Source organism: Parus major, chromosome 15 (assembly GCF_001522545.3).
Source record: "Parus major isolate Abel chromosome 15, Parus_major1.1, whole genome shotgun sequence".
NCBI classification, from domain to species: domain Eukaryota; kingdom Metazoa; phylum Chordata; class Aves; order Passeriformes; family Paridae; genus Parus; species Parus major.
Window position 1 is genome coordinate 2,398,431 of NC_031784.1, and position 27,895 is coordinate 2,426,325.

General features: G+C 44.0%; 1 protein-coding gene across 9 annotated transcripts in view; it reads left to right on the plus strand.

Moving 5' to 3' along the window:
• PITPNM2 (phosphatidylinositol transfer protein membrane associated 2) overlaps positions 1-27,895 on the plus strand; it is a 123,614-nt gene that overhangs the window by 18,329 nt on the left and 77,390 nt on the right. The gene's annotated exons all lie outside the window — the stretch shown is intronic.

The window sequence follows — 27,895 nt, forward strand, 5'->3', positions numbered from 1 at the left end:
TACCTGTATCCCTCTGAATATGGTTACTCATACTCTTAAATGTCAGTTAAGTGTGGAACTGTGAAATTCTGGTTGTAGGTCTCGCTGGCTGTGGTCGGGTGAACCGGAGCCACGTTCGCAGTACCCCGTGGGCTGGGGGGTGGGAAACCTGTTTGCACATTTCCTCAAGATTAATGCTGCAGTTCATCCTTCTGCAAATCCCCACAGAATCGTGGCTGGTACTGCTGCTGTTCACAGCTGGTGTCCCACATCTGCAGGCTTGGGCTCCTCAGCTGTGTCCCTTCTCGTGTTGGCGTTTGAGGCTTTGCTTACTCACAGAAAACACTGTTTAGGTTTAACCTTATCGTATTTTTCTCTTTTGATATTTGTATAATCATGTTTTGGATTTACTAAGAAATGAGCTCAGGACAAGGTCCACTGGGCTTTACTCCTAGGTGGTGATGTGCTGAGTGTGATGAGTATTGGCTTAGAGAGGAGACACTAACACTTACTGGCAACTGTGTCGCTCACTTTTGTGGAGTTCTGAAGAGATCTTTTCCTGGTAATGATTTTTTCTGTTGGCTTTTTTATCAAAACAGGATACAAAATGTGAATATAATTTGTCACTGCTGAACTCACGTTGTACCTTGACACTACAAAAGTGTTTCTTTTTCCATAAACTGTTATATTTATAATGTACAGCAGGAACAAAAGAGGAACATTCCACATCTAGATGTTAATCTCTGCACCTGGTAGTCTTTTGATTCAATAACTTTTCTTCCTTGATCTTCTTTCACGTTTTTTTTTATTTTAATAGGCACAGGACATATGGACATAAAAAATAATGGCCCAATTTCACCCCTGCTGTAGCTCATTGACGTCATTAAAGCTACAGCAGGGATGACTTGGCCCAGATTCTTTAAAAATAAGACCTGATGAACAACCCCTCCTGGAAAAGCTCTGTGGAGAAGGTTGTCCTGAGCACAGCATAGAGCAGATGTGCTGCAACTCACCCTGACATTCAATACCATTCCCCTTGATGTTCCACTGAGATCCTGGCCCTTTCTGCAGGGGCAAAAGGCTGCTGATGTGTTCTAGATGTGTTTTTACCATATAACAACAGAGTGATGGAAAAGGGCAATTAATGAAGTGAGAGAAGGGCACTTAAGGCAGAGGCAGGTCTGGGTGGAAACCTCACTTGCTTGGAAGTTGTGGGAGCTGTCTGTGCCTGAGGACTGGGCTTTGCACGTGGTGAGGCAGAAGATGGAAATGTAGAATTATCTGGGAAAAACTCTTGCCCTGAGCAGGTTTTTAAGATGATTTGGGTGTGTTTTGTATTTTTGTACCTTTTCCTCACATTCTCTGCGATGTCTGGGTATTGACACACAAGGATCAGCCATCTGAATGTGGCAGTTCCTGGCATACAGGAGCACTGCAAGGTTCAGTATCTCAAGGTAGGTCTAAGGTGCAGCTGCTTTTTCAGGGCATATTTCTCTCCATATAACTGGCCATAGAAATAGAAATTCTAGGTTGTGTAGATCAAAAAACGCAACATGAATCATGGTGAAAATAGTAGATATAACCTTAAGTGCTGAGTCTGAATTCAGCTGAAAAACATGCTTTCAGATCTGAGCACACTGGAAACAGAAAGGTGAAAATGTGAAAGGTTCTCAAGAGCTGTTGGCTGCTTTCTGTTTACTAAAATAGTGGTGGCAATTCATAGGTGGTAACTCTGAAAATCTTGAGGCTAACATACAAAATGAGTGTTTTGCTCACTGTTATTTATAACTGCAGGAAGAAACACTCTTTAGAGAGCAGTCAGAGCCCCAAAGCTCAATCTGAGGTGGGTGAATGCCTGATCACTTTTTGTACAGCCAGCATTCATTGCCTGGGGTATCTTTAATTTAGCTGAATCCTTAGTGGTTATAACTGTGTCTGGCCAAGACAGGTTCTCTTGCAGTGAGTCCAAGAAATCAGATAGTTCTATTTCCCATGCCAGACTCTTCTGGTCCACTGAATATAACTGCAAGAACACATAGTTCCCAAGGAGGAAAATGCTTACTGTGTTTTTGGTGACAGCTGAAGCTAACTTGGGGGAGGGCAAGATGGAGCAAATGGCACTTGTCTGCTTATGAGAGCATGTTCGTTCTAAGGGAATTTGAGTTGGAAAGTTTTTTGCAGTGAAAAGCCAGAATAGTGTCAAAGTGACATTGACTAGTATAAATAGTGAAGGGAGAATTAAATCTTTAAAATATATTCAGCCCTTTGATTAGTCATCCAAAACTCTGCTGGTAAGACAGGGAAAGAAATCTGGGCTTAACCTGATAAATGTCCTCCTAACGGTGGAAAAAGTAAGAAAACCCAAGAATTTAATTCATGCTATCCAAAGAGGCCATGCAGCAGCTGGCAGGGGACTTCTAAGAGTATTAATCCTAGAGGAAACGGGGAAAAGGTAGCTGAAAACTCTGCAGCCTTAACAATTTTTGGAATTGAAAGATATTTGATGTAATGCAGATAAAGGTGATTAGCTTATTTTATTGCATTGAATACATTCTTGTCTGATTAAACTATCTTGCTTGGAGGTTCCCTTTCCTTGTATTGTCTTCTTCATCCATTGCAAGCTCCCCTATGTCATTGTGGGTGGACCTGTTTAGGACCTAACCATGCTTTTACTGAGGTTAAAAGCAAAATTTGATGGGTGTGAAAAGAACCTGCCCTGGGACTTGAAGTGAACCCCCACCATCTCTAACCAGACTGATGAGCAGCAGCATGGATTGAATATTTATGCCAGATCCAATAAAACCTTGATGATTGCAGAGAAGGGTTGAAGAGAGGATTCTGTCTAAGTAAAAGAATGTATGAAAATTTTAAATTGCATATCTTTGTGACTGACCTATAGCAGATAATTTTCCTGAGCCAAGGCTACATTGTCATGAGTTTTAGCAGAGTAGAGAAATGATTAATTTCTGGGGTATACAGAGATCTTTTTTAATAATCTGAAACGTGTCATCTGGTTGAAAATACAATTTTTCAGGAAGGAGGGGAGCTGTAAATGGGCAGCAGCTCGTTGTTATGGATGCAGTCAGAGCACACACATCCCTGTAAAGCAAACCCAGCTCCCTCTCTGTGGCACTCAGGCAGTGCTGGGAAATGATGAGCTACAGCCAAGTCTGGTTTCCCGTTCGTCCTCTGGAACGTCAGCGCGTGGATGTCACGCTCCACACACGTCCCCAGGCTGTAGGAGGTTATCAGGGAGATAACCTGGCTGAACCCCAGCACTCAGAGTGGCTCAGGGCCGCTTGTGATGCTATCTCAGCTTCACAGCCTCGAGTGGGAACTCCAGGAAATTCTGGTTCCTACTGAGGCAGTGTGTTCTGTGTGTTAATCCCTGTGCAGGGGCTGTGAGGGGAGAGAAGGATTCACCAGCACATGCACTGACAGACTCCTGTACCTCTTTTGTTTGTGAAGAGTTATGAGTTGAAATCAATATGCAGATCAGGAGTGCTCTGAGTACTTAAAGAAAATCCTTTGACTGTGGTTCCTGCATCAACCCAGCAGTTTATTAAAAAAATAGAAAGAAAAAGAGGGGGAGGCAAATACCATCTGTATTTATTCAGATTAAAAAGGAGTGTGGGGATTGAGCTGTAGGGAGAAGGGGAACTGTTCAGTGCTGAAGCAGAACTTTCAATTTATTTGATGGGAAATTTTAATCTATTCTGGATGATTTAACTGTTAAGCTCTAGACTCACTTCAGCTCATCACCTGCTAAGTGCTTGGGCTCCACTGGGTACTCTCAAGTCCTGTAGAGGCCCATTAGGTTCAGCTCTATTCCTAAGAGCTCACAGATGATAGGAGGGAGTGAGGTAAAGGAAACTTTCTAAAAAGACCGTTTGTGTTTATAAAAGAACAAAGAAAATAACCTTGAAATTAATTTGAGCTATCCCCTTGATCAATGACTCTAGTTTGTCCATTAATTCTTTTGTATATATAGCTAGAATGCAGCCTACCAATAAAAGTTCTTTTCGTTTCTTACTATTTTGAGGTTTATTTTGATGGATTATGTTTCTAGGTAACAGTTGAAGGTTATTTCTGGGAAATGCTGCCAGAATGTTTATTAACATGTGACTAGACCCAGGTAAAGTCCCTTGAGAAAATCTGTCTCTTCTGTGCACTCTCAGCGAGGGGCAGTGACTGTGCTGAAGGGTGAGAGTCCTCCCAGTTCGCTGCCCACGCTGGGCCTGGAAATAACTCTGTCAATAGTAGAAATGTCACAGCAGGAATGACTCGCTGGATGTGCCCAATTCCATTTATCTAAATGAGCTGTGATCCTGGATTTAATGTGCTGTTTCATAGTTAAGATAAGAGTCACATGAATTAGATTATTGTTGGGGAAAAAAAATAGAGGGGTGCTATATAAATACTTCTGTGGGAACTTTGGAGAGCATTCGCAAGTCTTTACTTTTATGAACAGCAGTGGTCAAAGTAGTTTCCTGCAAGAGATGCTTTCCACATGATAGGAACTCCAGTCATTAAAAAAGCATGAATCGGATTAAGAAGTGTAGGGTTATTTTAATTTGCCTTTGAGTCTTCAGATGTCAGTGCAAGCTTTAATCAGCAGCTGTGCCAGTGAGGAACTACCACATGAAATGGAAAGGGAGGATGTGGGCAGAGATGCTCCTGGCTGAGTGGTTCAGGGAGTCCCCTGCACCCTCAAGGGTCCTGCCCAGCAGCCACTCAGTTCTCCAGGATTGCATGAGCACTCGTGACCCTTCTGTGGCCTTGTCAGCAACAGCCAAAGGTGTCCCTGTGGTTTGTGGAGCTGAGGACGTGTTCAGCAGAGGGGCAGCTGTGTGGACAGCGGGGTGGGTACCCAAGAGCCCTCCTGCCTCAGTGTGAGACCCCTGGGTAAGAACATGTGGCAGAGATAGTACAAGTCTTGTGACATCAACAGCTGGCAGCTGTATCCTGGGCAAATGTCTGATGCCTTTCTTTCAGGTGGACTTTAAAATACTGTTTCTTCTCACTTCTTGGAGTTTTCTCTGTATGTGAAACAAACTCCTTGAGCCCTTTGTCTTTAGTTTCACATTACCCTTATGGCCTGTGGTGCCCATTGCTTTGAGCGCCCGGCTGTGTCCCTTGGGGTTCAGTGGGAGAGCAAGGACAAATCTTAACAGCTCAAATTCTTGTTTCTGTGTATGCTTAATGAACAAAATGTCATCTGTGTTGTGTCAGGGGCAGTGATGAGCAGTTCTCTCCTTCCCTGTGTTCTCAGGGAATGGATACTCAGTTTTGGCCCAGTAGCAGTGATTTTGTCATGAGGAACCAGAAGCAGGAGGGCATGGAGGGTGTCCCTTCTCAAGATCATGGTGGGTACAGCAGTGCTGAATTCCGGATAACCCTGAGGGGGGGGACTGTCCCAGCACTGTGACTTTGCTGGGAGCATTTTTAGTGCTCATGTCTGGGTGGATGGCTGTTCTGCAGGTCATGATCAGGGAAAAAGCATATTCCCTGGGCAGGGTGGCAGGAAGTTCAGGAGGTGGAGCAGCAGGAAGCAGTTTTGTGATCCTGAGCTCCTGTTGGTAGAAAAGCTGCGCTTGTTCTTATTTCTGCTCTGGCTCAGTGTTGGCAAAGCTTGTGTTTAATTTTGTGGGATGCCATCTCTCCAGACAGCTGTACTTACTCCTCTTGTTATCACCATGGCTGTTCACTGGTGATTGAAGGAGAAGCTGAAGGATCCTGATACTTGGGAACAGGGCAACACTTTCATTTGAATTTCTCTTGTAGCAGAGAGAGTCCAGGCACTGTGGGGATCTGCTTCCTTGAAGACCTGAAATATGCTTCTGTTGACTACTCAAACTTTGAAATCATGATGGGAGAAAGTAGCAAAACCATTGGAAAGCTTCCTTCCTCACATCTTAGTGCTGTCTTAATAGCTGCCTGTTACAAATTGAAATAGCCCCCTGTGCCGTTCCCTTTCTTTTAATATGAGCTTGCCTGTACTGCAAATAAATATATTAATTTAATATTACATTTATCTTAAATCAAGTGGCTGCAGTGTTGCCAAACTCGTGTTGTTGGTAGCTCAGGGGATATTCTGCCCAGCAGAGACCCAGATGTGCTGCTGCTGCATCATCTGTGCTGTGACCATCTGACATTGGTCTTTCTTTTGCACAAGAGCAGGATCTGGTAATTCCTCTACCAACCTTTCATGATCATCCCTGCCATGCTGATTTAAGGAAAAGTGTCAATTCTTCTTCTCCTTCCACCCATGCCATCATGCACACCCTGACTGTTGCACTTGCCAGCTTTCCCTGCCTGTGGAATCTGCCTCTTTCCAGTATCAGTGCCTGGCATCAAAGTGGAGCTTGGGGGAGTGCAGGGTGCCTGCTGCTTTTGCTGAGGTGTTACCTGGGCTATTCCCAGCCAGCCCTGAGCTCTGGGGTGCTGCTTCCTGATGTCAAAGCAGAGGAGTAACTCTGGCCAGGGGCTAAACTACATTGAGCTTTCAGAGACTAAGCTGATTGCAGATCTCTCATAAATAAATTTTTCTGTATTAATAAATAAATGCCTGCAATAGTTGCATTATTACAGTTCATGGAAGCTCTCAGAAAGAAAAATTTCCTGAATGAGCCATTTCTGCAGTCTCAGCTGGCTTTTAAAGATTGGTGTCGTTAATTGAATTTTGGCTTTTCGTCTGGAATGGAGCCTGTACTCCTTGCTTGAGCGTATGGTTGATGTGCATGAAAGAGAATAGGAGGAGATAAAGTCTTCAGAGCTACTTGCATGTCTTCTGTGGCCATCAGCTTACTGGGAAGAGTGGGCAGCCCTTCAGTGGGGCTGCCTTATACTTGGCTCTTTGAGGGTGTGAGGCTTTCCCCACTGAGGCCCATGTCGTGGTTGTTGGTTGGCTGTAGAGACCTGGCTGCTTGTCTGCTGCTGACTCATTCTTCCTGCAAAATTTCCCTTAAAGACACAAAATGTGGTCTATATATTACAAGTTGCCAGATTCCCCTTTCTCTACAGGGAATGATACTTGTTGGAAATCAATCTTGCCTAATTCAGAGCATCGCAAATGTAATAATTAAGTGCTCCTTAATTTCCATACTTATTTGGTGGGGAGATAATAACTTCTTTTTTAAAACTGGGCTTTGCCTTTTGAAAATACTCTGACCAGTGTTACATAGAAACCATATTGCAGCCCACCCTTAATAGCCACTGATTAGAGGGTCCTTTGTGAAGTGTTGTCTGCTTCTGACATAAATTAATTGGCATGGAACCAGCAAAATTCCTATGGAAACAAAACAGAAGTAAATTTAATACCAGATAAATGTGTGTTTTGGGCTATGAAAGTGATCATGAAACTCATTTTGTAACAGGACCACTACATGAACAAACAAATCTACAGAGATGTGGTTGTAAGCCTCAGCTAGAAATACATGTTTGTGGATATAATTTAACTTTAGTTAATAATGTATTGTCCTCAGTCTTGGCAGAGAGCTGGACTTGGGCTGTGGCTACACGTCCAAAGCATTTTTACCAGATTAACTTCTCTGTGCAGCCTGCTCAGGAGCTCTCAAAGCACTTGCAGCTCTCCAGTGACTGCTCTGCATCTCTGCTCCTCTCTCAGCTCTGAGAGCACGTGAACCCTTCCCTGTGGCCCTGGGTGGCTGTCCCTGTCCCTGACCTGCTCTGGGGGAGGCAGGGGGCAGTTGGAGAGACAGTCCTTCAGCAGCAGCCTGAGGAAGGGTGCAGTGTGTGAAGGTGGTGCTTCATGGTTCACTTTTTGCATTGCAAATCCTGTTTCGTAAGTAAGCTGCTTCCCCCGATACCTTAAACGATTTATTGTCTCTCAGGGCTTTTCTTCACCCTGGAAATAAACAAAAGATCATCAGTGTGTTCAAAACCTCTGTGCTGAGAATTATATGATTAAGTTGTATCTTTGAAGTGGTGGGTTTGGGCATATAATTTTCAGGACCATCTTTTCTTTCAGGGGTCATAAATACTGGTTCCAGCTGTAATGAAGTGCTGTGCTACTTACTATGTTCTTATCATTGTGTGTGTCTTTTGTTTAAATTACTAAATCACAGTGGCAATGGCCATAATAATGTGGTTGTTTTATGTCTTGAAACAGGGGCAAATAATTTTATTTACTTGGAATAATGTAATTGTAACATGCCTCTGGGTTAGAGTTAAAGGGGGAGGTGATGCAGGTGGCTGGCAAGGGAGGGCTCTTCTCTGGATGATTTTCTGCAGCAAATTCCACAGCCATGGAGTGGCAGCATATTTGTTTTTAATGGAACAACTTGTGAGCAAACACTGGCATGTTTATGATGACAAGGAAAGCACAAGAAAAACAGAGGCTATAAAATCCCACTGGTTAAGGGCAGCACGTGGATAATTGGCTCATCAGGTGCATCTCAGGGGAGGGGATGTGGATCTGAGATCTGCCCTGAGCCAGAACAGGCAAAACACTTGAGCTCTTTGCATCTTTTTGAAGGCCGTTGTAAGGGAGGCAGCTCTGCCTGGGTGGTTTTTGAGGCAAAGTGCCAGGGAAGGACTCGGAGATCCTCTGATGGAAAGTGCTTTAGAGATAAGGTGTTTATTTCCCCTTTTGAAGGGAAAAGATGCCTGATGGTTTCTTGAATCAGGATGACTGCACCAATTCAGATCTAATTTGATAAATGAAGTATAAAGTTGCAGTGAATGACCTTCTGTAAAATACAAGAGTGCCTGAACCATTTGTTCTCTAAATCTTGCTTCACATCTCTGTATTTCCTGCTCATGCTGTTCATTAGTCTCCTGTGCCCTGTTGTTTTGGGGCTGATAATGGATAGCTGAGTGGTGATGCTGAAAACAAAGCTCTTATACAAAAAACCTGCTTTTCTCAGCATAAATTCTTGTGGATATGGGGCAGAAACCCTTATCTTTTTTACCTTTTTTGGTGTTTGTAGCTAGTCCCTGACATGTATTAGTGCTCCTTAGGTAGCCCCTTGAAGTTCAGTGGATTGAGGCATCTCTTCCCCTGGTGAAAGCTTACACTGCTGCGGCTGCAGCATGGACTGTGGTTTCTTTCCAAATGAATCATGAGGGTTTTACAAGCTGTAAAACTTCTCTGGAGAGCTTAAGGGTGTGACCAGCTTACAAGCGTGGGTGATTTTTTTTTTCCTTTTTTTTTTTTCTTTTTCTGGTTGGGGCTGAATATATCCTGAATATCTGCTTGGTGTTTTAGATTAGCAGCAGGATTTGTTTTTCCTTCAGATGGGATGCAGCACAATCCCAGACTTTTGTGGCTGCCTGGGAAGCTTTTCTGGGACTCCCTTGAGGACTCAGTATAGGGAGTGATAAAACTTCATTAGTGTAGGTTCCTCCAGCCAATGTAAACCTTTTATGAGCAATAAGCTTGTGCATTTGGAGGACAAAATTGCCCATTTTTCTGGCTGGACTTTGCTTAAGGTAAATGTATCTTTTTGCCTTCCACAGCAGCTCTTTGCCCAGGCCTGGGGAGGCAGATTTGACCAGTCCAGCTTAGTCCAAACCACATCTCTTCCAAGCTGTTTGTTTTCCTGGCATTCCGTGGTTGGTGGAAGAGCCCTGCAGGGGGGACTGTGGGTTGGCAGAGCTCCTTCCCTTGGGCTCATCCCTTGACCTGCTGGGCTCTTCTGGCGGGGGGGGTCATAGGTGGGAGGCTTTGCCATGCTGAGGTCGGGGATGTGCTGTCCTGCTCTGCCACTGCCTGGACTTGGAACGTGTGAGCAGCCCTGGGGAGAGCTGGCACATCCACGCTTGGCTCTGGCATGTGTGCTGGGCTGGGGAAATCTGGAAACCAAGGGTGTTGGAGCTCTGGGTGGGGGCCTGCAGGAGAATTTCTTGCACTGTGTCCTGCAGGGCTCATCCCAGGTTCCAGCGCCTCCACTCTGACTCAGCCTTGGCTGCCCCAAAGAGAGGCTTTTTCCAGAGCAGGGCACTGGCCAAGAAATCTGGAGCTGGCAGTGATACAGAGCTGGCAGAGGACAAACCAGGCAGGTAGGAATTGTCAGGAGCTCTGGGAAATAGAGAGGAATATTTTTTTCCGTTTTTCAGGCATATGCCAAGGGTAGGTGGTTCAGAAGGGGAATACCTGGCACGATATGATGCCAACTTACCCAGCTGCCCTAACAGGATACTTTTGCCAGGAACCTTTGGACCTATTCTTCTTGGTGTAAATAAAATCAAATAAATAAAATACTTGTTACTATAAATGAAATGGAATGAGTATGATTACCTGGAGTCTCTGGAGGCACCTCACACGGTCAGCATTTGTTCCTTTCTCCCTCTGCCAGCAATTACTGGAGAAAGAGGGAACCATCAGTGTGCACAGGCATCAGCTAGGCAGAATGGAAGCTCATAATAACTTTCTTCTATGATAAAAGAGATATTTTTATAGTCTGAATTTTTTATTTTACTTTCCTCCTGGTGGGAGAGAATTACTGGTGATGATAGTTGGTAGACCAGCTCCTGTTGGGAAGCACTGAATGGATGAAGGATTTATTGAAGGGAATGTGTTGCAAATTCCTTTATAATGCACATTTTTTCTTTCCCCTTTATTTAAAGAGGTTGTTTATAACTAAGAGACCATTAGCGCCCAGGAGGTAATTTTGTTGTGGCAGTACCTTATTGAATGAAAGCTTGGTAGTCTGTTTCTGGATGGAAGCCTTGGGAACAGCTTCTGTGTAATGCTGTACCTAAGCTTTTTTTTATTATTATTTTTTTTTTTATTTCTCCTTTTTTCTACTTTAAATTGCGGTTGGTGCCGTTCCTTCCCATGTAGTTGAATGAGCAGCTTTGTGAAGTACATGTCAGCATTTGAATTATGCTTTTCATTTACCGTAGCCTGTTCCAGGCCTCTCCTTTCACCCCCAGGGTTTTTTTTAGAAGGTTTCTTGACAAATCTCCCTTTTCACCCCCAGCAGCCCAGAGACAAAAACCCAGGAGCTCCTTTGTGTGCTGCTTGGCTGCTTTGCCTGGCTTGCTGATGCTGTTAGAGAAATTCTGTGATTTTTTGCAAAGGATACTGAAATTAGGGGGTGGCAGAACTGTGCTCTGAAGAGCCCTGCTCAGGTTACTGCCCACAGCTCTGCCTTGGCTAAGGAGTGGTCAGAATTTATGTGTAAAACCTTCTACACCAAAGGAGTAAACAACATGGATTAACTGAGCACTCAGCATCCCTTGTTGTGTAAAGTGGGGTATGTTACTTCTGGCTTGAATACTGACCTCATAATTCTATGTTTAAAGCACCTGCCAATCTTTCCCCACTGTAGCAGTGAAGAGATAAGAGAGAGAAGTGTATGGCAAAGACTGAGGATCATTGCAGGAGCTGTGTTCCTGTTTGGTTTAAAATAATCTTTCATGTGATCAAAGAAAGGGTGATGTGTTCCTAATTATCTCCACTGTAAAATCTTTTGAGCTGTTGCTGCAGGATGTCTAATCCAGAAACCTCTTTTGGTGATAAAAATGGTGAGGGAAGGTCATGTGTATTTTGCATCTTGCCCCTTTTACCCTCGCTTTAGTTAAAGCATTTGGGATGGAATACACTGAGCTACCCAGGTGCAGAGGATATTACAGATTTCCATATTGCAAACCCTAATTTTAGCTTCTCTCTGCAGGGTTCATGCCAATATTCACCCACTTGCATTTGCACTTTGGGTAGCACTCATTACACAGTGTGAGCTTTGCACATGTGCCGCTCCTCCCGCAGTGGGGATTTGTGTTCCCACAGCCAAACAGAGGGGTCTGCGTGGGGCAGGGGCTGGTGGGAGGCTGCTCACAGCTGTGGATGTGTCCCTGCAGAGCGCCGGGCTCGCTGCAGCCTGTTGGAGCCAATTGGATGGGAGCAAGGGGAAAAGAGCTCTGAAATTCCCTTCTGCTCTTCAGTGAAGTGGAGAAATGGCTCTGCATTGCACGTTGTGCACTTTGACTGTGGAAGGACTCCCAGTCCAATTTGTCAAGGCAGAGACTTGTCGTGTGTCCAAATGTACTTGACAATAGTCTCTCTGCTGTCAAAACCTCTCCTCCTCCTGTGATAAAAACACAGCTCCAAGAAACACTCCTCTCTTTCCTTCCTGTGGCTCTTAAGAAAGACTGCATCCCAGAGCTGCTCTGGGGAGGAAGTTTTTTCCTGGATTCAAAGCACTTACCCATTTCCCATTAAAAAGACTTGACAGAGCAGTGCATTCAAAACAAGATAGCCACAGAGAATTTGGATTTATGCTTTCTTTAATTGGCCCACATAAGATTTTATTTACTGATAGTGTCCAAAGGGAGCTGTCGAAATATTGCAGAAAGAGTGAATGTGTCCATTGTGGTAATGTGCTTTTGATAAATGCATTATGGCATAGTTATGAAGTCAGGAAGAAGCCTTAATTACTGTTATGAAGCCATTAGAGTCTAAAGCAGCAATTTGAGCTCTTGTTGCAATTGTGTTTTATATTTCTTCACTGAAGACTTCACCAAAAAAAGTGCTTGTTTTAGAAGGTAGTTTATGCCTTTTATTTCCTTTGCCTTTTTAAAATGGTGCAGCAGTGACTGGGATAGCAGTCAGCTTCGCAGATTCACGTAAATAAAAAAATCCCACAACCTTTGTGCAGAGCATGTAGGGGGAATTCATACAGGGAAGTGATGCCATAGCACCTGCTGATTGTGTTCTTCTGTTAACTATATGGCATCAGAAATTACTGAGCTTGATTCTCCCATGATAAAGAAAAAAAAAAAGAGGGAGAGAGGGAAGGATTGGTCTCCAGGAATCTCATGTAAATATTCCTCTGGGGTATGAGGGAAGGAGAAAGACTGGTCTTGGAAACTTCTTATTAATGATAATTGCTTTGGGAGATCAGTCAGTGTTATAATAACCTGCAGATGGGGTCAACAAATTGTCTGTCCCTGTTTTCCACATCAGCTGTTCCCCAGCACAGCCAATCTCACTTGGGACTCCCCTGACAGCCACCACAAAGCAAATTGTTTGGAGCTGACTCTTCTACCAAAAATGCCTGCAAAAAAAGAGCTTTGTTTTCAGATGTTTATGGTCTTTTTATCTTTTAAGTTATTCAGCAAAAGGCTGTTTAATGCTCACTCACCTGTTTTTAGTGCTTTGTAAATGTTCTTTGACTCTCGTGTAGCACATTAGTTATAGCAGATGCTAGTTTAATGGCGTGAACTCTGTTACCCTTCAGCATACAAGCATCTTAATTTCAAAAACAAAACTGACCAACAGGGTTGTAAATCGAAGGCTAACAGGCATAGCAACATGAAGGCATTGTTTGCTTGGTTGTTAAACTGATCGTGAGCTGCTTTCTTAAATGGAATATTTCTTTAGCAACAGGAAGGCTCAGTACAACTTGTACTGTTATGAGAAAGGAGGAATGAATGTTACTTAGTGTTTTTCCAAAGCTGATTGCTTAAAATAATTGCAGGTGCAACACGGTAGCGCTGATGGTTTTTACAGCAGCTGTGGGAAGCAGCTGTGGGTGCCTCCAGCCACTCCATGCCAGCTCTGAACTGGCTCTCACTTACTTGGCCTCAGTCTGGGCTCTGACTTTTGGCTGTTTCTTGGAATAGATTGCCCAGAGAAGCTGTGGCTGCCCCGGTTTTTGTGCTTCTAGAGAGCAGCGAGGCTCTTTGCTCCTAAGCTTTGATTGGAAGGCACCAGTTAAAAGAGCCCTTCCCAGGAGCAGGAATATCCTTGGTGCACCAAACCTCCCAGGGCAGGCAGGATGGGGCCCTCCACATCAGCATTGTGGGGAGTCTTGGGTCAGTCTGGGATTCAGCCCCTTCAGCTGACACTTAAAAGATGTCAGAGATGTCAAGAATGTCTGCTCAATATGTTGGACTGGTTTTTAACTTTTCTGAAGTATGTTTATTTTTGCTGTCCAGGGTGGTTTGTGAGGGCTCTGCTCTTGGGATGCTTTTCCGGTTTGATTCAGTTACAAATAATTAAAAAAAAAAGAGCAGAAAAACTCCTCCCAAACTAATCCCCCCAGCCCCCTCCATCCCAACACTTAACTATTCCAAGGCTGTGTGGTTTTCCTCTCCCTGTGCTTTCAGCATACTGAGCTGGGGAAGGTGATGATGGTAAATATCACCGCCTTGTTTCCAAAAGCTGTTGGGTAAGATCTCTCACTGCAGCATCTGAAGTATTACTGGAAATATTCAGAGCTGTTACAACAACATCTCTGCGTAATTTTTCTTTTCCAAAAGTCTTTCCCTTCCCTTAATTTTGGGTGGAAGACGCTAATCAGAGAGATTCAGGTGTCAGCAAATGGTCCAAGCTCCTGAATCACGCAGCAGAGAGCGAGGGCTGAGACATTCCCCTTCCCTTTGGATAGCAGCATTAATTCTCAGAGTGCGCTGCAGTTATCGTATCTGTGTATTTTCAAACTGAAGGTGCTTCCAGTTATGGTGTTTGTCCTGACTGACTATTGTTACAGGTGTTCTGGAATTTGGGTTGAATTCTTGAAGTCTGACATGTGGCATAAAAATTCTCTGTGTCTCTTCTCTGTAGAGTGACAACACTACAGATTAAACCTAAGCATTACTACTCCCAAGGAGGTAGGCTAAGTATTTTTCCCTCTCCAGAGTACTCTACACTGTATAGTTCTACAATTAAAATGGATGTGTCTTTACCTACTTAATCTAATACCTATTATTTCCTCTTTGTTTCAAATTTGAGTAGTTTGGGGCAGTTCATGCTTCAGAAGTCTAATTTAAATGAATTTGTTCACAGCTGTAAGCTTGTAGATATGTTAGTCAGGTAATGTGAAACTTGAAAGAAACACTGGAATAGTCCAGAGAAATTTAACGAGATGATTCCTCTGCTCTCCAGGCACGGTTCTGTTGGGCTGTCATTGTTCCAGTCAGTTTCACCAGCCTCCAGCACAGCCCTTCCACAACTGTGAATGTATTTATTTATTCAGAGCATTTGGTGTCAATGTCTAACTTACAGCCTGGTGCTGTTTGACCATTTTCTAGTTTGTTAAAATGTTCCTCAAAAGGTTCCTGGTGTTACTGCAGCTGCTGAGTCTTCATTTCCACTGACAGGGGCTGCCCAGTTTGTCCCTGCCCCAGTGAGGGGATTTAACCAGTTCACCTCTCTCTTGCAGAGTTTTCTGGGCAGTGTTTCACCCCAGCTATGCACACACACACATCAGTAGATGTTGAAACCAACCATTCATCTTCAGCCATTTGGGGCAAATGCTGCCAGAAAATGGCACAGAGGACAAGAAGTAAATTCGCCTTCTAAAATTCTTTCATCTATTAACTATTACAGATATAATTAGAAACACAGGCAAGGATTATTATCCTATAAATGCCTTTCTAGTCTGTTCTGCTTTTGTAACCTTTTTTTTTCATCTGTCATCCTGCCTTGCTGCGTTGTTTCTCCTTGCAGCCTGGCGTCTCCACCATCGTGTCCCACTGCTGCCTCTGTGCTTTGCACTGACTCTGTTTGCTTTTTCCCCCTATTTACGTCAGAGCTGTCGTCGCTTGGCTCTGCACTGGTGTTCTCATGAAGCCACCATCACTCAAACAAATAGGTGGTTCTTACTGCTGCAGGAAAATGAAGAGCTGCTCTCTGCAATTGCTCTCTCCCCAGGCTGCACATCTTCTGCCTTTGCTACTTGGTCGATAAGGATTTTTGGAGTTGTTTTGTTTTGTTTTTAAAGTGCCTCAGAAAGTTGAAGCTTTGTGTAAATTGGGTCCTGCAGGTGCTGTTGTGGGAGGCAGAATGGGTCTCTTGGAGCAGAGATGCAAGTCCAGGCTGGAAAACCTCCAGGAGCTGCCTGGACAGGTTGGGAAGGAAAGCCACAGCTTTCCTGTAAGAACATGCCACAGTTTGCCCAAACCAGACAGCTGAGAGCCCCTGAGTGGGTAAGGGATGTGTCTCAGCCCCTGAAGTGCACCTGAGCTCAGATGGCCAAGCCCTTCCCTGCCTGCACACTGTGCTGTCCTGGAGCGCTGGAGAACCTGGGTGAGGAATCATCTAACGTGAAAAACCCTTCTTAGGAACCACACAGCTTTTTCTCCCACGTGTGATCATCTCAGGCAGGACCTCAGGAGTGTCATTTTATATGTGCACTTCCATGTGTCAGTGAGAGCTGAGGGTGCTCAGCAGGGCTGGGATCCGAGGTACTTGGGCTGGGGCACCCACTGAGCAATGCCAGCACCTTGTAAAACAAACAACCCCCCCTGAAATCCACGCTCATCATTTCCCAGACACAGCTGAGATGCTCAGCCCTGCCCACAGGGAGATCGATGGTGTGTTTGGACTCCCTGTTGCTTTCCGTGGAGGTGAGTGTGTTTATGTTATTTAAGGAGTTGGTACATAATCAGTCTTAAAATTAACTGCCTGCCTGTTGACTTGTCACCCTGTGAATGAAAACACATTGCTTGTAATTTGTTTGGCATTATTCTGTCCTGTTGTCAGGCTTCTAATTACATTTAGAACATAACCCAGATGTCTGTCTGTCTCCTGTCTCTTTTTTTTTTCAAATTATTATCATCATTATTATTATTATTTATCTTTTTTATTGTCAAATGTGGAAGGTACTATTTCTCTGAAGTGATGGAAGTCTGTTTGTTCCTCTCTGTTTTCAGGAGATTAGTAGGTGGTTGCAGGCTTATCTCTTAAAACTGCTTCTTTTAAAAGAAGGTGTCACTTTGGGCATCCAAAATTGCTGATTCCTTTTGACTTTGGACTGACCTCCTGTGTTCTTTAGGGGTATTGAAATATGTTTCTATCTACATGAAAGCAGATAGGAGGTACTGCTTTCTAAATACGATCACATTCCCCACCTTATTTATTTTTAAAGAAGAGATAAATTGCTTGTGCTTTTAGAAGTTTAAAATATTAATGTATTTAAATATAACAGTGAAAGAGATGCAAGGCAGAAAGGGTTGCCCTTTCAAAATGTGCACAAGTGAGCAATCTTTTATGGAAGCCATTGGATAAGCCTGTCATGTTCCCTGCCAACAGTGGCTTTTGGTGATTAGCAAAGGAAACTCAAGCTGCTCACTCTGAGATTTCATTGCTCCTATCCTGTATCTGAATTTTCCTCAAACCACAAGATTTTAAGCACCAGAACCACAATTTTTCTATAGAATACTGGATCACCAATGTGACCAAGTTTGGTTTTCCAAAAGCATTAGGTCACTTAAACATCAAAGGGCTGCTACTCTTCTGAGCAATTTACCTCTGTTCCCACTTGAGAAAACTGTTGCCCACTGAACAAGCTCCATGCTCCTTGTGGTGGTTCTTTTAAAATGGATTTAAGTTTGCAAAGCAACAGGAGCTTGTGGTAACTGTTTTTAGAGATTAGAAACTTGACTCTTGGTCCCTGCTGACTTGGGTTTTTTGGTATTATTGATCATCAGCTATCCTAGCTCTGAGCTGTGGAGGGTTACTATTATACTTGGACACTGTTTTCTTAGGCAAAAGAGTCAGATCTGGCTAGTTCCAGCAGGATACAAATTTTGCTGTTCTGCAGAACCTTGTTCATGCAGAGCTCGTGGTAGGGGAGAAGGTGAAAGTGTATGAAAGACACAGTGGGCTGCCATGAGAGAGAAAAACTGGGAAGAAAGAATAAAGGAAGTAAAGCAAGCGTTCAGTACAAGTGATACGTGTGAGTCTTGGATATAGAGACAACAAATTATTATGTGGTCCCTGCCATTAATACAAATACATCCCTGATTTTCCTCTCTGCATCCCAGCCAACGGGATCTTAATGAAGAACAAACTATGCAAACAAAAAATTCCCAGAACCACTTGTACCTCAGCTTGAGACAAGCCGTGTTCTGAATCTCCTGGGTTGTTCTGTGTCACTGGGATGGTGCTTTCTGACTTTCTGCTGTTGTTCCATGGGGTCTGGGCATCTGTCCGTCCTGCCACCTGTGGAGAGAGCTCCTGGCTGTGCTGCCAGAGGTCATTTGAGTCTGTAAAACTGCAGGGACAGAAAGTAAACCTTTTTTTTTTTTTTTTTTTTGTGATAGAAGAGCTGCTTCCTCAAAGGGACAGAACTGATGGGCAGTGTTGAACTTGGCTGAAATGCTAGTGGAGTTTGCAGTTGGGAGAGAGGCTGGAGAGGGGGGATGGTGTCATTTGAAGTTTGTCTCTGATCCCTTCTTGCTTTTGTTGGCAGCCAGCAGTTAAAGGGGGAGAAGGCATTTCTGGCTCTGGGCATCTGGGCCCAAGCCTGGCTGCCACCTCAGCTGGCCTCAGCTGCCTCTGAAGATCTTGGCCCTTACAGGAGCTGACAAACAAGAACGAATTGGTGACTCACCAGCACAATAATGTCAGAAATGCTAGCTTTACTTTGCTGTTCCTGCATCTTCTTCAACCTGTAACTACTTTATGTGTTTTTTAGCCTGAAGAGAGGCTCTTGTGTCCATGTGCAGCAGAGGATGAAAATGCAGAGTGGGTGCTTTTGGAAGAAAAGTCACTTTGGTGCAGTGAGATGCTGCAGGTGGATGGCTTGGCTTTCACCAATAGAGGGAGGATTGGCAGGGCTTGGTTTTAGTCCAGGTGGTTGGTGGAGCAAAAAAAGAGTTTCTCTAAAGGTCTTGTGTTTGGTTTTTTTCCCCTGTTTTTTCTCCTGAAGCAGCAAAAAAGAGAACTGTGTTAATCACCTGCATTTGAGATCAGGAAAGCTCTGTCCATATGTGTTTTCACAGGTTGGGGCTTTAAGTGACAAGTTAATTCTCAGACTGAGGAGAGGGAAGAATCCTTGGAACAGCAATGAAGCTATGTCAGTTTTGGGGAGGGGGGAAAAAATCTTGACAGAAGAGGAAAAATATGCTAATTTACAGTTTAGCTAATGAAGTAAGAAGTTAAGAATGTATAACAACATACATTTCTTGAGTTGGCTTTGTATTTATTAGTCACTGTGTTCACAGAGTGTGGTTTCCAGGGGTATGGCTTTTCTCTCTCTTCAATGATGAGAAATTATCTTAATAAATTAAGGGATTTATTAGCAGGAGTTATGTGTTTTCCAGCCTTCAGCCAGACCCAGCTCTGAAGGATGCGTGAACTCCCTCACGTTTCCCTTTGAGCACAGAGCAAAATGGGCATTGCTCCCGGGTGTGAGCATGTCACACAGGTCCCTCCTCAGCTCTGGGGACTTTGTTCTGTCCCTTGTGACAATATGCTCGGTGTCTGAACTGTATGGATTGTGTGAGTGATTTTGGTTTGGTTTTTTTTTTTTTTTCCCCTAGTTTGACTTCCCTCCTCCTTTTAGCTGTACTTTCTTGTTGTTCCACAGTAAGCTTGGGTATTAATCATATGGTATTCAACTTCTCCCACTGTGACAATAACAGCTGCTTGATCATTTTTTTGTAAGAATTTTACCTTTACAACTGCAGCCTTCCAAAAAAAAAAAAAAAAATCAACCAAAAATATCCCAAAGAGCCCAACCTATGAAAAACCCAGTAAGGCTTTGAAGAAATGTCAGTGTCATTTAAATATGTATCACACACACTCGGGCTTTCTCTCTGTACCTGCTGTCTAATTTCCCTTCTCTCAATAGCTCTGACTAATCCTGGGATCTTTCCCTGTTGGAGCTCTGCTATTTATGAATAGAGCAAGTCCTATCTGTAGACTCGTGAATGCTCGGAGTACGTGGTGCACTCAGATTAACAATGTGCATAAATAGCAGAGAGTGGAAGGACCAAATCCTCAGAATAACAATTGGGAGGAGATGACCCTGTGGAATATGTGATGAAGGAAACAGCTTTCCTTTGGTTGCTGGCCTCCCTGAGGTTGAGGGTGTGTTTCTGTTGTGGGATTTGCCATGAAGAATCAAGTTCAGCACCCAGAGGTGGTGATCTCATGACTTCTTCTGATCTTAGCAGGATGGTTTTTTTTGAAATGGTGCTGAGGGCACCTGCAACAGAAACAATGATTTTTCCTCTTACTGCAGCCCTCCTGTGTGTGTTCACCAGATGTTCACATTACACTTTGTGTTCCTCTCTATCCCTGAGCTATAAAGGAGAAAACAAGAGTGCTGTTAACCTGTGGAGTGCTCCTCTGGAAATGGAGAGCTGCCTCTCCATCCTCACCAGGAGCAGAGAACAAAGCTGCACCCACAGGCTTTCATGACAAAGGCTTCAAGTGCTTTCCAGCCCTTCAGTGGAAAAAATCCTGGGAGCACAATGTTGTTGCTTATTTAATTACTGTTACTACCTAGTGCGTTTAGGGCAGCAGTTTAAGTGTAACTGGCATAAGGGATTTGCTAAACTCATTACTCCTTCTGCTTGTAACAATTTCTGTGTCTCCCTGGTCCTTCTTGGGGAAAATAATCCACTTAAAACATCTTGAAAGAAGGGCTAGAGAGTCTGCTGAGGCCAGGGCAATTCAAAGTATGTGGTGGTAATGTCGATGCTCATTTTCTGCTGGGTGTCTGGAACTACTATTAGCATAAAAGATTTGATACACTGGTTTCAGTGCAGAATAAGCATAAAGTGCCCTTAGCTGTGTTTCCAGGAGGCAGCTGACACACGGACCTTATCTCTGTAACATTTCAGCAATGATAAGGCATCTGTAGCTCTTTCCATGACACAGTTTAGTAAATCCAGCAGCAGCCTTTTGCCTGACTCGCAGAGAAGATGTGGAGCTGCTTTTTGAATTGGCTGCACAAAGTGGTGTGTAATGAGCACTCTAAAATCGGGTCATTTGTCTGTTAAGTGTGAACTCTGATTTCAGTCTCATTGGGCTCTGGCTGCTCTGGCTCAGTCTTCCTTGGTCATCCCTGCAGAAGGATGTGCTTCACAGCAAAGACAGAGGCCAGAATGTGTCACTTTTTGGTTCTCTCTTTGCACATCTCTTGTGTAGGTAGTGGGAGAAATGTGCTCCTGATGTGCACAGGGGACAGGGTGCTGCCAAGGAAATTCAAGCCTGACTAGGAGCTCTGGTGGCTCATCTTGGTCTTGGGCAGGTGAGGCTGTTCTCATGTGTGTGGTGATTACACTGCAGTAAAGATCAGTATCTCTTCATGATATTTCTGGGACTGTCACGAACTGGTGCAGCTCCATTATTAATGTTGACCTTTTCCCTACCCGATGAGCCATCATCTGCAGCATCCACTGCAGAGGCTCAGGAGAGCAGCATCCTGATACCTGCTGTCAAAAACAGTCCCTTTTCCCCTCGTTGTGAACCATCTCTTGTGATGTTTTCCACATGGCAGCCCCAAGTATGTAAAGACGTGTGTGTTTTCTGTGAACACAGCTGCTGCTCTTGACCCATCTGCCAGGAATTCTGCTCTTCAGACACAGCTTGCTTCCTCCTGGTGTCTGTCTCCCTGTTCCATCAGAAACAAACATTTTAACACAGCTTTGCTTAATGCAAAAGAATAACACGCTCTCCTTTTAAGGGCATGGTTCAGAGCATGAATGAATCCAAGGATGGGCTGAATCTCCTGTCAAATGGGTGTTTTCATTTGGACAGCTGTGTAAAGTATTTGTCGTTGTGGAAAAACTCTTCTTCCACTCCATAAAAATTCCCTGACCAAGTGTGTCTGGGCAATGCCAAATCTGGTTAATGTAGGGTGAAGCTTCTTGAGAGTCTCTGTCCTTTTGACTCAAAAGAAAACCAAGTCCATGTTTCATCTTTAATTGAGTTGAGTTTTGCTCTGCTACATGAGCTTTCTCATCAGCACAACTAATATTGGGACTGGAGTAAAACCAGCAATTTGTTTTACTATTATAAAGAAGGAACAAAGGAAAAAATTGTTAAAAAACCCTCAAACACACAGCAAACTTAAGAATAAGCTGCTTTTAAAACACCTGCCTCTCACCTCTGCTAAAAAGGGGCTGTAACTGAGTTACTGAGGGCCTGGATCACGCACTCAGGAGTCTTTCCACACCATGGTCATGGTGCTGCCAAGGGCGTGCTCACGAGATGTCCTCTAATCCAGTTAGAAGTGCTCTTCCAGGAACCCTATCATTACAGAGTTGGAAATTCTGGAAACTGGGTGGATGCAGTAGTACAGGAGAGCTGCTGCACTCTTCCCTTCTTTGTGCTAAAAATGCCTCTGGAATGAGCCCTGTCCTGCTCTGGCTCTGCTCCTGCTGGCTGGGCACAGCAACCTCCGAAGGGCTCCTCTTCCCTCCTGGTGCCCTGGCTCTGGCTCCAGGCAGTGGGGAGGGCTCTGCAGAGCTGGACGAAGCCTGCTCTGTCCTCCTGTGCCTCTCTTCCCTTCGGGAACACCTCACTGATGAAGCGATTGGTTCTTTTTCACCATCAGGAGGGGCCTCCTGATCTTTTCATCCCAGAGGTTAAATTTTTGATGTAAACGGGTCTGCTTTGGTGCACAGGTCACATTGCCTGTGTCTGGCTCTTAACCAGGAGAGCATCTGATCGAGGTTGGGCTTTCTGCCTTACAGGGCTGTGATTTGATGGGAAATAGCGACAGGCACAGCAGGAAAATCAGCTGCAGCCTTTGGGCTCTCTTTTTTTGCTGCTAGGTGTTTGTTTGTTTGTTTTACTGTGCTATGCCCTGGACAGTCTGCTTGGCCACCCCTGGCATTTGGTAAGTGTGTACTCTTTTAAAGCGGAGCATGTTTGAAACTTGAGGAGCAGCTTCTGAAATTCCTCCTGTGCTGCAGTCCTTCCTGTGAAGGAGCAGGATGGGCAGTGACTCCAGAGGAGCAGCCTTCACCCCTTAGAAGAGATTCCTCAGTGAGGTCTCTGCAATATGATGTTGGATCTGATGCTGCCGTGTCCAGAAGACATCTAGAGCTTTTTATTGTAATTATGTTTGTGCATTCAGGCCAATTTTGATTGTTATGAAGGTTCAAAAAAATCCCAGAGATCTTAATAAGCTAATTCAGTAACTGTTTGTGGCTTTTGTTGTTCCTCTTTGTTGTGAGGACAGAACTGGTTCATGCTGATGAGTGCTGCATGAAAATTATATTATTAGTAATTACTGGTAATTTCTTGTCTGGAAGCTTCAGGTTTGTGGGAGCACTTGAATCCATTTGCTTATGTATTCCCTCTGCTTTGGCTGTAGTGTCTCGCGGTACCTCAAGACCCTTGAGCAGTTCCCTTTCCTCCATGGCAACTTCTCACACCAGTTGTGGGTGGCAGAAGCAGTTCCCTCTCCGTCCTGACATGGATTTTCTGTCTGGTCAGGGCATCATTGAAGTGTTGAGGCTTCCCCCAAGCGAAGGGAACAGCTCCAGCCCTGGCTCATGAAGGATGTCAGTGCAGGGTAATGGCTCGGGGATGAGGGGGAAGGCAAAGGACCAGAATGTGTTTCTACATTTTCCCCTTAAAATTGTAATTTTATTTGAAATGCGGTAACACCGTGGTTTCTGTCAGCTGGCAAGGCAAAGGATTAGTCATAGAGGTTTGTTTTGTTTTCTTCTAGGGAAGCTGGCAGTAAGGTAGAAAGAAAAAAGTGTGCCATTAAACAAAAATCCCTGGAAAAACAACAACCCTAAATCACTAGCTTTTCAGATAAAATGACAGTATTGCTGTATTTGCTCTTTATGGGGAGCATCACCTGGCTATGGTGTCTCAAGTTCCTCTTTTAGGCTTAGATGAGGGATATTCCTGATTTTTGAGTTGTGCATTGGAAGCATGCATTGGAGGTAATTGTACCTGGCTTAGCTAAAGAAATGAGAATAAATGTAACTACTGCTTAATTCTCCAGTTTGTTACCTTTTCTCCTTGTGCCAAATTCTGAGATTTTTCTTCAAAGATCATCATTGGAATAGAACCATTTTTATCCCTCTCTCAGCCTGAGATTAATAGAGGAGGACTTCTTAAAAGCTGTATCTTCTGTTTTGATTTGGTTTCCAACATCCTAATTACTTCTACTTCCAGCCATGCCTCTGTGTCTGCTTTCCTTTCATCTTCCCGACTCTGATTGGAAGTAGCCTTAGACCAGAAAAGAAAGAAATCTTGGCTGTAGGTGAGATAAGCAGCATTTGCAGAGGAGGAGGAGGAGGGCTGGTGCTGGCACCTTTCACAGGACCTGCAGCCTGGGAATGTTTGGGAACGCAGCCGGAGGTGGGGCAGCCACAGGGTCACCTCAGACAGCTCTGGCAAGGGCTGCTGGTTTGAAATTTGCCTGGGAATAAATAGTAAGTAAACCCTGGGATAGACTTGGAGAGGCAGTTCCTGCAGATGTTCCAAGCATTTGTGAAAGGAGCAAGCAGGAAAAGCAGGGGGGTTTGCACCTTTTTTATTTTTTATTTTTCCCTTAAGATGTACTAAGTTTATCCACATTTTCTACCTGTTTGTTTTGGATACCCAGCTATTCTTAATAAACACCTGATTCCTTACTGGTTGGAGATGCTGCCAGGGTGGGGGCTCTGGGGTATAAGCCTATATGTATAAGCCAGGCTCCTGTGTCCAGGTGCTAAGGTGGCAGCAACTTTGATTCCTTGTGTCAGCATCTCTTCATGAATTTTTGCTCAGGAAGGTCAGTAAATTTGTTCCCTAAGCAGTGGGCTCACAGTGCGGGTTGAGTTTATATTTGTAGCTTTGTTTTGAATTTTGTTGTTATTGGCTAAAGAAGGCTTGTACTCTTCTGGTGCTCTGTGAACTCAGCTGCTGTGGTGCCCTTCAGTGCCTCTGGATTCAGAGTGGGAGGAATGCTTGTTATTTTGTGTGATGGAAAGGCCTGGATGTTTTCAGACTCTGAGATGTGTAAAACCTTCAAAAGCCATAATATTGGCAGGGCGATGCTAAACTTTCCTCTTGTACAGATAAGTAATGGGAGATTTGCTCTGATTCATAAAATAATATTTTCTCACTGGTTACTTCATGTAAACACTGATGGGTTTTTGTATGAATTGATTCTCTTGCTGTCCCATCCTCCCCCTGGGGAGAGATCTTTAGCAGCACATGGAAAATGTGACTGACCCTTAAAGGTCAGATTCAGTCTACCCTTCTGCTTTTCTTATCCCACTTGTCAGACAACACAACTTACTTGCTTTATCTCCTGTCCAGATCTGCTTTTTTTCCCTGTATATCTAATTTTTTTCTATGTGTGAATATTAAACAGAATTTCTATAAAATATGGTGGCAGTAGAGCTGTTCCCTGAACGTAATTTACTGTGCTTTATGGCTTCTGCTGAGCTTTTTTTAGTTTCTTGCTACAGATGATATTGATTGGAGTACAGCATTTTTATGCAGCTGAAGGGAAAGGTTATGCTATTACAGATTATATATTTTTTAAAAAACTGTTTTACAGTAATAAACACATACAGGCAATGGTTACCAAAACTCATTATTAAGTAGCTGTAAAACCTCTAACAGGATAAACTGTTTAATGCATTGACTGGTTAGTGTCTTTAGCCCTGCCTTTGATGGCGTGGTAGGTAGAGTATATATTTAGAAACTAATTCCAGAAAAAAACCCATCTGTCAGACCAAAGTATTTCTCAAGACCCAAAAAACAATTCTGTTTTTTCATCTTTCTTAAGCAGAAGATCATGTACTCTGCATAAAAGATGCTGCTGGTAAAGTTTTGGGGAAAAAAACAGGGGCACTGGGTTCCCAGGAGAGTGAGATTCATGTGGAATTCCTGCTGGGATGGAGACTTGGATGAGCAGAAGAGTCTTGGTGTCCAGATTCACTTCCAAACCTCCTGGATTTGGGATTGGATTTGATTTCTGGCTTTTGTGGTAGAGCTCAGGGGTGTGCAGTCAATTGAGCTTAGCACCAGGCACGCTGTGGATGTTATTTCTCTGTCTGGAGATGCATCAGGGAATGATTCAGTTTGTAACAAACAACCTCCTTCCATGCACGTTGGTGCCTTTCCTGGTGGAGCTGCCTTGCTTCTGCCAAGCACTGGAATATGACCGGAATATTTCCAGAGCATGAGCAGAACACCCCGAGCGGTTGAAAAGCCATTGCTAAGCATTCCTGTCTTTTTCTTCCCTTTTCTTCTTTTTCCTTTTTCTGATGTCACACAGAAAGACTTGTCTGAAGTAGGGAAGTGCATGTGTGTGATAGAACATTAAACTTTTTAATTTTTTTTTTTTGCCTGAAAATGGCCAATTAGCTGAACTTGTGTGCTCTTGGTAATAATGTGGGGGTTTTTTCTTGGAGTTTTTTTCCTACAGTGATGTGTATTTGACTGAAAAAAATCAGTTACTTGTCTTGCACATCCCAATATCTACTTGCTTAACTGGTCCTGCTCATGAGGAAAATGTACATTCTAAAAGGCTTTACATTCTAAGGAAAAGTTTAGAAAATCCCTTTGTAGTGACACTTAACTACAAGAACTGGCTCATAACTAACAGGGAAAAAGTTGCTTCTGATACCAAACAGCTTTGTCTTCTGAAATACCACTACTGGGAATGTGTGGTTATTCCCATCAGGCAGCCTGAGGGATTATAAAAAAAGCTTTATTGGCATCACTTGGGTGTTACCTGTGTTAGCCCTGCCTGAGCTGCTGGGGAGGAACTTGCACATGGAGATTTTTTCCACCAGAATTACAGATTTCACCATGTGTGTTTTATCTTGTCAGGTTTTTTTTTGAGGCTTTTCTCTTTTCCCACTGTGGTTTCTATGGGAATGTCACAAGTTTGGGTGGTGTGTGTAACCCTCCCAAATGCAGCACAGTCTGTCTCTGTATTGCTTAACTTTTGGTATTTTTTTGGTGCTTGTTCTGTGCTGCAGGACAGGGGCAGAGGATGTTTGACATTAACTGGGGGTGCCACTTACAGGGATGGCAGTCAGAGATGATTTCTCCATCCTCTGGAGGTGAAACAATTAAGTCAAAAAGCTGCACAAAACATTATTTCCACACAAGCTTGAGGGAGGATCTTTACCATCCCCAGTCCCCTGGGCTGTGATGCAAGCTGGGAGCTGTCCCAGAGGTGGAAAGTTGGTTTGGGGAATGAAGGAGGAGAGGGATTTCTGTGGCTGACCCCAAGAAGGGCACTACTGAGTGAAAGGTTTGTCTCCACCACCTTTTTCAGAGGAACTGGTATGTGCTAAAACATCTGAGGGAACTGGGAGCGTTCCTAGCCCTGGGCACAGCGCTCCATGCATTTAAAAATAAAAACTGCTGACATTTCTTTCAGCTGTCCTTAGTGTGAATCAAAGCACTCTGGTTTCCAGTATTTCTCAGCACTGACAACACCAGGCTGGGCAGCAGAGATATTTTAGCCCTGCATACAGGATTAGTGATGTCTCAGGGAGGAAAACGAGGCACCTTGTGTTCCTGTAAATGAGCAATTTACGGTTCACTGCAAAAAGTCTGGTGTTGCCTGGCGGATGGTTCTGTGTTGTACAAGGCTTTTGATCTGGAAATGCTGTCAATCACCTGCAAGCTGAAGAGCTGGAAGAGGGTTGGACTTGCTGGTAACTTTGTGCTCATTTGCTGCACTGGCTCAGGGAGCTTCTCCAAGAGCCTGTTTAGTGCAGATTGTGTTGAGTGTCTTTGGGTGAAAGAAATGAACTCCAAAGGCATAAAGGAATTTAGTTAGTTAATCCCCTTCATTTTTTAGAACGTGGTAACTTAAGCTTTGCTCCTAGGGCACCCCAAACCCTAAACAAGGGATTCAGGTGGGATTTTGGAGACAGTTGCCACACTTTGCTGTTTTCTCTGTTTTTAAAACCTCTTTATTCTCCACAGTTTTTTTGCCTGGGTGCTGCCCTTACCCTTGCTCTGGCAGCATTTCTGCAGGAAAAGGTGCTGGGCCACTCAGGGTGAAAGATGCAATAGGAAGACAGTAAATCATCCCCTGTGACCTTGTCCTGGGATCACCCCTTGTGCTGCGCCCAGTGCATACTGGTTTGGGTGGGGAGAGTGGAGGAGCCTCTCCCAGGAGAGTTTTTGTAGCCAATCACCGGAACACTCTTAGGGAACATAGCTGGAGGTGTGGATGGAACTGGAGGTATTAATGCAGGCTTTTACCACATCATCTTAGCAAACCAT